This window comes from Macaca mulatta, chromosome 9 (genome assembly GCF_049350105.2).
Source record: "Macaca mulatta isolate MMU2019108-1 chromosome 9, T2T-MMU8v2.0, whole genome shotgun sequence".
NCBI lineage: Eukaryota > Metazoa > Chordata > Mammalia > Primates > Cercopithecidae > Macaca > Macaca mulatta.
The window spans coordinates 85985727-85996908 of record NC_133414.1 but is presented as its reverse complement, the minus strand read 5'-3'; the positions used below and the strand labels follow the sequence as shown (position 1 = coordinate 85996908).

The following is an 11182-nucleotide window of genomic DNA, read 5'->3' as shown; positions in this document are numbered from 1 at the left end:
AAAAGAAGACATACAAAAGGTAAACAGGCATGTGAAAAGGTGGTCAGTCATTGATCATCAGAGAAATGCAAATCAAAACTGTAATGACGTATCATTTCACCTCTGTTAAAATGACTTTTACCTAAAAGACAGTAACAAATGCTGGTGAGGATGTGGAGAAAAGGAAACGGTTGTACACTGTTACTAGGAATGTAAATTAGTACTATCACTATGGAAAACAGTTTGAATGTTCCTGAAAAAAAAATAGAGCTTGACACAATCCAGCAATCCCACTGCTGGCTATATACCTATAAGAAAGGAAATCAGTATATTGAAAAGATATCTGCACTCCCATGTCCGTTGCAGCTCTGTTCACAATAGCCAAGATCCCATGTCTGTTGCAGCTCTGTTCACAATAGCCAAGATTTGGAAGCAACCTAAGTGTTCATTAACAGATGACTGGATAAAGCAAATGTGGTATTTATACGTAATAGAATACTATTCAGCCATAAGAAAGAATGAGATCCTGTCATTCGCAACAACATGGATGGAACTGGAGGTCATTATGTTAAATGAAATTAGCCAGCACAGGAAGACAAATATCACATGTTCTCCTTATTTGTGGTATGTAAAATTTAAAATAATTCAACTCATGGAGATAGTAAAAGGATGGTTACCAGAGGCTGGGAATGGTAGTTGGGGGGTGGGTGGGAGGTGGAGATGGTTAGTGGGTACAAAAAGCATAGAAAGAATGAATGAGGTCTAGTATGTGATAGCAACAGGGTGACTATAGTCATAATATTTGTTGTACATTCTAAAATAACTAAAAGAGTATAATAACACAAAGGATAAATAATAACACAAAGGATAAATGCTTAAAGGGATTGATACCCTATTTTCTATCCCCTGTATCAAAATATCTCATGTATTCCATAAACATATACACATACTATGTACGCACAAAGTTAAAAATTAAGAATGAAAAAATACATTCATATAATGTAATTTTGTGGCCAAAATTAATGTAGTGATTTTTACCTATTAAAAATTCTCATATTTGCACAATTAAACTTGGAAACAAAATTTTCTAACCTGTGAACTAATCTTTCAAATTAATAATTTCAGAAAATATTTAGCCCATTTGTTAAAAATGAATATAGTGGCTTTTTCTTTTTTTTTTCTTTTTTATTATACTTTAAGTTCTAGGGTACATGTGCACAATGTGCAAGTTTGTTACGTATGTATACATGTGCCATGTTGGTGTGCTGCACCCATTAACTCGTCATTTACATTAGGTATATCTCCTAATGCTATCTCTCCCCCCTACCCCCTCCCCACAATAGGACCCGGTGTGTGATGCTCTGCTTCCTGTGTCCAAGTGTTCTCATTGTTCAGTTCCCACCTATGAGTGAGAACATGCGGTGTTTGGTTTTCTGTTCTCACGATAGTTTGCTGAGAATGATGGTTTCCAGCTGCATCCATGTCCCTACAAAGGACATGAACTCATCCTTTTTTATGACTACATAGTATTCCATGGTGTATATGTGCCACATTTTCTTAATCCAGTCTGTCACTGATGGACATTTGGGTTGATTCCAAGTCTTTGCTATTGTGAATAGTGCTGCAATAAACATACGTGTGCATGTGTCTTTATAGCAGCATGACTTATAATCCTTTGGGTATATACCCAGTAATGAGATGGCTGGATCAAATGGTATTTCTAGTTCTAGATCCTTGAGGAATCGCCACACTGTTTTCCACAATGCGTTGAACTAGTTTACATTCCCACCAACAGTGTAAAAGTGTTCCTATTTCTCCACATCCTCTCCAGCACCTGTTGTTTCCTGATTTTTTAATGATTGCCATTCTAACTGGTGTGAGATGGTATCTCATTGTGGTTTTGATTTGCATTTCTCTGATGGCGAGTGATGATGAGCATTTTTTCATGTGTCTGTTGGCTGTATGAATGTCTTCTTTTGAGAAGTGTCTGTTCATATCCTTTGCCCACTTTTTGATGGGATTTTTTTTTCTTATAAATTTGATTGAGTTCTTTATAGGTTCTGGATATTAGCCCTTTGTCAGATGAGTAGATTGCAAAAATGTTCTCCCATTCTGTAGGTTGCCTGTTTACTCTGATGGTAGTGTCTTTTGCTGTGCAGAAGCTCTTTAGTTTAATTAGATCCCATTTGTCAATTTTGGCTTTTGTTGCCATTGCTTTTGGTGTTTTAGACATGAAGTTCTTGCCCATGCCTATGTCCTGAATGGTATTGCCTAGGTTTTCTTCTAGGGTTTTTATGGTTGTAGGTCTAGCATTTCAGTCTCTAATCCATCTTGAATTAATTTTCGTATAAGGAGTAAGGAAAGGATCCAGTTTCAGCTTTCTACTTACGGCTAGCCAATTTTCTCAGCACCATTTATTAAATAGGGAATCCTTTCCCCATTTCTTGTTTTCATTAGGTTAGTCAAAGATCAGATGGCTGTAGATGTGTGGTATTATTTCTGAGGGCTCTATTCTGTTTCATTGGTCTATATCTTGTGTTGGTACCAGTACCATGCTTTTTTGGTTACTGTAGCCTTGTAATATAGTTTGAAGTCAGGTAGCGTGATGCCTCCAGCTTTGTTCTTTTGGCTTAGGATTATCTTGGCAATGCAGGGTCTTTTTTGGTTCCATATGAACTTTAAAGCAGTTTTTTCCAATTCTGTGAAGAAACTCATTGGTAGCTTAACGGGGATGGCATTGAATCTATAAATTACCTTGGGCAGTATGGCCATTTTCACAATATTGATTCTTCCTATCCATGAGCATGGTATATTCTTCCATTTGTTTGTGTTCTCTTTTATTTCACTGAGCAGTGGTTTGTAGTTCTCCTTGAAGAGGTCCTTCACATTCCTTGTAAGTTGGATTCCTAGGTATTTTATTCTCTTTGAAGCTATTGTGAATGGAGTTCATTCATGATTTGGCTCTCTGTTTGTCTGTTACTGGTGTATAAGAATGCTTGTGATTTTTGCACATTGATTTAGTATCCTGAGACTTTGCTGAAGTTGCTTATCAGCTTAAGGAGATTTGGGGCTGAGACAATGGGGTTTTCTGAATATACAATCATGTCATCTGCAAACAGGGACAATTTGACTTCTTCTTTTCCTAACTGAATACCCTTTATTTCTTTCTCTTGCCTGATTGCCCTAGCCAGAACTTCCAACACTATGTTGAATAGGAGTGGTGAGAGAGGGCATCCCTGTCTTGTGCCAGTTTTCAAAGGGAATGCTTCCAGTTTTTGCCCATTCAGTAGGATATTGGCTGTGGGTTTGTCATAAAGAGCTCTTATTATTTTGAGACAGGTCCCAACAATACCTAGTTTATGGAGAGTTTTTAACATGAAGAGCTGTTGAATTTTGTCGAAGGCCTTTTCTGCATCTATTGAGATAATCATGTGGTTTTTGTCTTTGGTTCTGTTTATATGATGGATTACATTTATTGATTTGCATATGTTGAACCAGCCTTGCATCCCAGGGATGAAGCCCACTTGATCATGGTGGAGAAGCTTTTTGATGTGCTGCTGGATTTGGTTTGCCAGTATTTTATTGAGGATTTTTGCATCAATGTTCATCAGGAATATTGGTCTAAAATTCTCTCTCTTTTTTTTTTTTTGTATCTCTGTCAGGCTTTGGTATCAGGATGATGTTGGCCTCGTAAAATGAGTTAGGGAGGATTCCCTCCTCTTCTATTGATTGGAATAGTTTCAGAAGGAATGGTACCAACTCCTCCTTGTACCTCTGGTAGAATTAGACTGTGAATCCATCTGGTCCTGGACTTTTTTTGGTTGGTAGGCTATTAATTATTGCCTCAATTTCAGAGCCTGCTGTTGGTCTATTCAGGGATTGAACTTCTTCCTGGTTTAGTCTTGGGAGAGTGTAAGTGTCCAAGAAATTATCCATTTCTTTTAGGCTTTCTAGTTTATTTGCATAGAGGTGTTTATAGTATTCTCTGATGGTAGTTTGTATTTCTGTGGAGTCAGTGGTGATATCCCCTTCATCATTTTTTATTGCATCTATTTGATTCTTCTCTCTTTTCTTCTTTGTTAGTGTTGCTAGCGGTCTATCAATTTTATAGATCTTTTCAAAAAACTAGCTCCTGGATTCATTGATTTTTTGGAGGGTTTTTTGTGTCTCTATCTCCTTCAGGTCTGCTCTGATCTTAGTTATTTCCTGCCTTCTGCTAGCTTTTGAAAGTGTTTGCTCTTACTTCTCTAGTTCTTTTGATTGTGATGTTAGGGTGTCCATTTTAGATCTTTCCAGCTTTCTCTTGTGGGCATTTAGTGCTATAAATTTCCCTCTACACACTGCTTTAAATGTGTCCCAGAGATTCTGGTGTGTTGTATCTTTGTTCTCATTCATTTCAAAGAACATCTTTATTTCTGCCTTCATTTCGTTATGTACCCAGTAGCCATTCAGGAGCAGGTTGTTCAGTTTCTATGTAGTTGAGTGGTTTTGATTGAGCTTCTTAGTCCTGAGTTCCAGTTTGATTGCACTGTGGTCTGAGAGACAGTTTGTTATAATTTCTGTTGTTTTACATTTGCTGAGGAGTGCTTTACTTCCAACTATGTGGTCAATTTTGGAATAAGTGCGATGTGGTGCTGAGAAGAATGTATATTCTGTTGATTTGGGGTGGAGAGTTCTGTACATGATGATTAGGTCCACTTGGTGCAGAGTTGAGTTCAATTACTGGATATCCTTGTTAACTTTCTGTTTCGTTGATCTGTCTAATGTTGACAGTGGGGTGTTAAAGTCTCCCATTGTTATTGTATGGGAGTCTAAGTCTCTTTGTAAGTGTCTGAGAACTTGCTTTATGAATCTGGGTGCTCCTGTATTGGGTGCATATATATTTAGGATAGTTAGCTCTTCTTGCTGAATTGATCCCTTTACCATTATGTAATGGCCTTCTCTGTCTCTTTTGATCTTTGTGGGTTTAAAGTCTGTTTTATTAGAGACTAGGATTGCAACCTCTGCCTTTTTTTTGTTTTCCATTTGCTTGGTAGATCTTCCTCCATCCCTTTATTTTGAGCCTATGTATGTCTCTGCGTGTGAGATGGGTCTCTTGAATACAGCAAACTGATGGGTCTTGACTCTTTATCTGGTTTTCCAGTCTGTGTCTTTTAATTGGACCATTTAGTCCATTTACATTTAAGATTAATATTGTTATGTGTGAACTTGATCCTGTCATTATGATATTAGCTGGTTATTTTGCTGGCTAACCGATGCAATTTCTTCCTAGCATCGATGAACTTTACATTTTGACATGTTTTTGCAATGGCTGGTACCTGTTGTTCCTTTCCATGTTTAGTGCTTCCTTCAGGATCTCTTGTAGGGCAGGCCTGGTGGTGACAAAATCTCTAAGCATTTGCTTGTCTGTAAAGGATTTTATTTCTCCTTCATTTTTTTTTTTTTTTTTTTTAAGTAACAAGCTTAATTCACTTTATTTTTCTTGTATAAAAACCCTATGTTGTAGCCACAGCTGGAGCCTGGGTCCGCTGCACAGAGACTCTGGTGTGGGTCTTGACAAGGTGTTCAGTGAATTCCTGATAGGGAGACTTGGTAAACACAGTCTCCTTCCAGAGGTCAGGGGTCAGGTAGCTGTAGGTCTTAGAGATGGCATCAAAGGTGGCCTTGGCGAAGTTGCCCAGGGTGGCAGTGCAGCCCCGGGCTGAGGTGTAGCAGTCATCAATACCAGCCATCATGAGCAGCTTCTTGGGCACAGGCACTGAAACGATGCCAGTGCCCCTGGGTGCAGGGATGAGGCACACCAGCACAGAGCCACAGCTGCCTGTCACCTTGCAAGGGACGGTGTGGGGCTTGCTGATCTTGTTCCCCCAGTAGCCTCTGCGCACCGGAACAATGGAGAGTTTGGCCAGGATGATGGCCCCATGGATGGCAGTGGCCACCTCCTTGGAGCACTTAACACCCAGGCCAACGTGGCCATTGTAGTCCCCGATAGCAACAAATGCCTTGTACCTGGTGCGCTGGCCAGCACGGGTCTGCTTCTGCACCGGCATAATCTTCAAAACCTCGTCTTTGAGAGAAGCCCCCAAGAAAAAGTCAATGATCTCAGATTCCTTAATGGGCAAAGAGAAGAGGTAGATCTCCTCCAGGGACTTGATCTTCGTGTCCTTGACCAAGTGGCCCAGCTTAGTGATGGGCATCCACTCCTTATCCTCGGCCTTGCCTCCGCGAGCTCCGTGGCCTTGGCCCGGCCCTGTCCACGGCCGCGACTCCGGCCCTGGATGCCACTGCCAAAACCTCCGCGGAAGCCACCGCAGTTCCCCATCCCAGGGCCTCCGGGCCCCCCCGCTGCACCAGCGTCATCCGCCATTTGGTGTTCTCTCGGAAAAGAAGCTCTCCTTCATTTATGAAATTTAGTTTGGCTGGATATGAAATTCTGGGTTAAAAATTCTTTTCTTTAACAATGTTGAATATTGGCCCCCACTGTCTTCTGGCTTGGAGAGTTTCTGCCGAGAGATCTGCTGTTAGTCTGATGGGCTTCCCTTTGTGTGTAACCTGACCTTTCTCTCTGGCTGCCCTTAACATTTTTTCCTTCATTTTAACTCTAATGAATCTGACAATTATGTGTCTTGGAGTTGCTCTTCTCAAGGAGTATTTTTGTGGCGTTCTCTGTATTTCCTGAATTTGAATGTTGGCCTGCCTTACTAGGTTGGGGCAGTTCTCCTGGATGATATCCTGCAGAGTGTTTCCCAGCTTGGTTCCATTTTCCCCATCACTTTCAGGCACACCAATCAGACATAGATTTGGTCTTTTCACATAATCCCATATTTCTTGGAGACTTTGTTAATTCCTTTTTTCTTTTTTCTCCACACTTCTCTTCTTGCTTCATTTCGTTCATTTGATCTTCAATCGCTGATACTCTTTCTTCCAGTTGATCGAGTCGGTTACTGAAGCTGGTGCATTTGTCACATAGTTCTTGTGTTATGGTTTTCATCTCTATCAGTTCTTTTAAGGTCTTCTCTGCATTGATTATTCTAGTTATCCATTCATCCATTCTTTTTTCAAGGTTTTTAGTTTCTTCACGCTGGTTATATCGTTCCTCCTTTAGCTCTGAGAAGTTTGATCGACTGAAGCTTTCTTCTCTCAACTCGTCAAAGTCATTCTCCGTCCAGCTTTGTTCTGTTGCTGGCAATGAGCTGCGTTCCTTTGGAGGGGGAGATGCGCTCTGATTTTTTGAATTTCCAGCTTTTCTGCACTGCTTTTTCCCCACCTTTGTGGTTTTATCTACCTTTGGTCTTTGATGATGGTGATGTACTGATGGGGTTTTGGTGTGCGTGTCCTTTCTGTTTGTTAGTTTTCCTTCTAACAGTCAGGACCCTCAGCTGTAGGTCTGTTGGAGTTTGCTTGAGGTCCCCTCCAGACCCTATTTGCCTGGGTATCAGCAGCGGAGGCTGCAGAAGATAGAATATTGCTCAACAGCGAGTGTTGCTGTCTGATTCTTGCTCTGGAAGCTTCATCTCAGCGGTGTACCCTGCCGTGTGAGGTGTGGGGTGTCAGTCTGCACCTGGTAGGGGATGTCTCCCAGTTAGGCTACTCAGGGTTCAGGGACCCACCTGAGCAGGCAGTCTGTCTGTTCTCAGATCTCAACCTCTGTGCCGGGAGATCCACTGCTCTCTTCAAAGCTATCATACAGGGGCATTTACCTCTGCTGAGGTTTCTGCTGCTTTTTGTTTAGCAATGCTCTGTCCCCAGAGGAGGAGTCTACAAAGGCAGGCTGGCCTCCTTGAGCTGTGGTGGGTTCCACCCAATTCGAGCTTCCTGGTGGCTTTGTTTACCCACTTCAGCCTCAGCAATGGCGGGCGCCCCTCCCCCAGCCTCGCTGCCACTTTGCAGTTAGATCTCAGGCTGCTGTGCTGGCAATGAGGGAGGCTCCGTGGGCGTGGGACCCTCCGGGCCAGGCATGGGATATAATCTCCTGGTGTGCCGTTTGCTAAGACCCTTGGTAAAGTGCAGTATTAGGGTGGGGGTTACCCAATTTTCCAGGTGTTGTGTGTCTCAGTTTAAAAATATGGAAGGCTTCATGAATTTGTGTGTCATCCTTGTGCAGGGGCCATGCTAATCTTCTCTGTATCATTTCAATTTTAGTGTATGTGCTGCTGAAGCGTGCACTATAGTGCCTTTGTCTAATTAGTTTGGAGATGACAGACATCAGGAAGATGAAAATTTTCTAGAAAAATTTTAAAGTATTTTTTTCATGTTTGACATGTGGAATTAAACATTCAGTATGACAATTCAGTAAGTATAGCCAATTATGCATTCCTTCCATTTGGCTTTGAGTTTTTGTGATGTATTTTTTCCAGCTATGTAAGATATTATACCAACTACTGTTGAAATTAACTGTATCTGGAACCAGAGCATCCACTTGCTCCATTACTAAATATTTTGTCAAGCGTTTCAATAATGAAGCATACACAATCTCACTATTCTCATTAAATAATAAACAATATGAAACATTTTATTGTTTGGTTTAATGATGTAATTATTAAATAAGACAAAAACACACACATTAGCCTAGGCCTAAACAGGGTCAGGATCATCAATATCACCTCCACGTCTCGTCCCACTGGAAGGTCTCCAGGGACAATAATATACATGGAGCTGTCATCTCCTATGATAACAATGTCTCCTTCTGGGGCATCTCCCTGCAAGAAGCTGCCTGCGACTGTCATGCATCACATAATGGCATTTCAGTTGATGGACCCCCATATACAATGATGGTCCTATACGATTATAATGGGGCTGAAAAATTCTTATTGCCTATGCTGTCATAGCGATTGTGACATTGAAGCATGATGCATTACTCATGTGTTTGTGATGATGCTAGTGTAAACAAACCTACTGTGCTGCCAGTTTTTATACTTTTCAAACAATTTTTATAATTTTAAATAAAGTATAGCATACACATTTATGTACAGTACTTAATGCTTGATAATGATAATAATAAACTATGTTACTGGATCATGTATGCACTACATTACACTTTTTATTATTTTATTATTTATTATATATTATTTATTTATTTCTTTTGAGGTGGAGTCCTGCGCTGTAGCCCAGGCTGGAGTGCAGTGGCACCATCTTGGCTTGCTGCAGCCTCTGCCTCCTGGGTTCAAGCGATTCTCTTGCCTCAGCCTCCCGAGTAGCTGGGATTACAGGCACACACCATCAAGGCTGGCTAATTGTTTTATATTTTTAGTAGAGATGGGGTTTCACCGTATGGGCTAGGCTGGTATCGAACTCCTGGCCTCAGGTGATCTGCCCACCTCGGCTTTCCAAAGTGCTGGGATGATTACAGGCGTGAGCCCCTGTGCCTAGCCATCGTTATTTTAAAGTGCATGGCTTTTACTTATTAAAGAAAGTTAAATTGTAAAACGGTCACAGGCAGGTCCTTGGGGGGAGGTGCCCCAGAAGGACACATTGTTATCATAGGAGATGACAGCTCCATGTGTATTATTGTACCTGGAGATCTTCCCAGTGGGAGAGGCATGGAGGTGATACTGATCCTGACCCTGTCTAGGCCTAGGCTGATGTGTGTGCTTTTTCTTATTTTTTAACAAAAAAGTTTAGAAAGTAAAAAAAAGTTAAAGTTATAAAAAGCTTATAGAATAAGGATAGAAAGAAAATATTTTTACAGCTGTACAATGTGTTTGTGTTTCAATTATGTGTTATTACAAAAGAGCAAAAAAAGTAAAAAGTTTATAAGGTAAAAATGTTACAGTAAGCTAAGGTTAACTTATGATTGAAGAAACACATTTTAAAAATAACTTCAGCAAGGCCCTAATTATAAGTGTTTCTGAAGTCTACAGTAAGTACAGTAATGTCCTAGGTCCTCACATACACTTACAAGTCACTTGCTGACTCACCCAGAGCAACTTCCAGTCCTGCAAGTTCTTTTTTTAAGACGAAGTCTTGCTCTGTCACCCAGGTTGGAGTGCAGTGACATGATCTCGGCTCACTGCAACCTCTGCCCCCCGGGTTCAAGTGATTCTCCTGCCTCAGCCTCCCAAGTAGCTGGGATTACAGGCGTGCACCACCATGCCTGACTAATTTTTGTATTTTTAGTACAGACGGGGTTTCACCACGTTGGTCGCTGGTCTCGAATCCTGACTTCGTGATCCACACATCTTAGCCTCCCAATGTGCTGGGATTACAGGTGTGAGCCACCGTGCCCAGCCCTACAAGTTCCCTTTATGGTAAGTGCCCTATGCGGTGTTCCATTAAAAAATATTTTATACTGTATTTTTGCTGTACTTTTTCTATGTTTGTTAGGTATGTTTAGTAGATATGTTTAGATACATAAATACAATTGCCTACAGTATTCAGTACACTAGCATGCTGTACAGGTTTATAGTCTAGGAGCAATAGAATACTATACCATGTAGCCTAGGTGTGTAGTGGGCTCTATCATCGAGGTTTGTGTAAGTACACTCTAGGATGTTTATACAATATTTGAATTGCCTAATGACACATTTCTCAGAGCATTGTTCCATGATACATTACTGTATTTTTAAATAATCACTAATTTAAATTAAGTTACTAATAGAAAACAATTTTGCCACTGTTAAATACAAGAAAGTTTATTTGAAATATATTGCTTGTGATATCTTTTTAATATTTCCTTTTGCTGTATATGTTTTTTCTTCCTATAATAGAATAGTACAGTCAATATCTGAAAATAGGTGTTTATTTTGGGTTGTATTAAAAGGCTTATTTAGTGACTCAGATAAATGATTTGGTCAAGAGTAAGAGTTTGGAACACCAAGATATAAGACAGGTCTAGAAGTGATGTGGGACCACAGACGACAAAATGATTAATTTCCTGCAGGGGTTAAGGGGGCTGCACAGACGGAGTGACATCTCAACCTTGTTTTCAAAGAGCTAGACCAGAGACAGGGTGGAGAGATCATTTTGAGCTGAGCCACAGAGAACAGGGTGGAGGAGATGAAGTTTTACTTATTCTTTGAGACTCAGTTTCCTCTTTTGTAAAATGATGTCTGTAAAACCTTTTTTTTTTTTTTTTTTAAAGGAGTCTTGCTCTGTTGCCCAAGCTGGAGTGCAGTGGCACAATCTCGGCTTACTGCAACCTCTGACTCCCAGGTTCAAGTGAGTCTCCTGCCTCAGGCTTGATGTCTGTAAAATCTATCTTGAA

At 40.6% G+C, this 11182-nt stretch overlaps 1 non-coding gene and 1 pseudogene across 2 annotated transcripts; both read right to left on the bottom strand.

The window, feature by feature from the left end:
• Nucleotides 1–5411: 5411 nt before the first annotated feature.
• LOC697141 (small ribosomal subunit protein uS5 pseudogene) lies at nt 5412–6217 on the bottom strand (annotated as a pseudogene). Its single transcript, XR_001447185.3, has one exon. The product of XR_001447185.3 is annotated as a small ribosomal subunit protein uS5 pseudogene (transcript).
• Nucleotides 6218–8038: 1821 nt separating this feature from the next.
• On the bottom strand, nt 8039–8145 carry LOC114670267 (U6 spliceosomal RNA). Its single transcript, XR_003719735.1, has one exon. It is a non-coding gene; the product is annotated as a U6 spliceosomal RNA (small nuclear RNA).
• Between the last annotated feature and the right edge of the window lie 3037 nt (nt 8146–11182).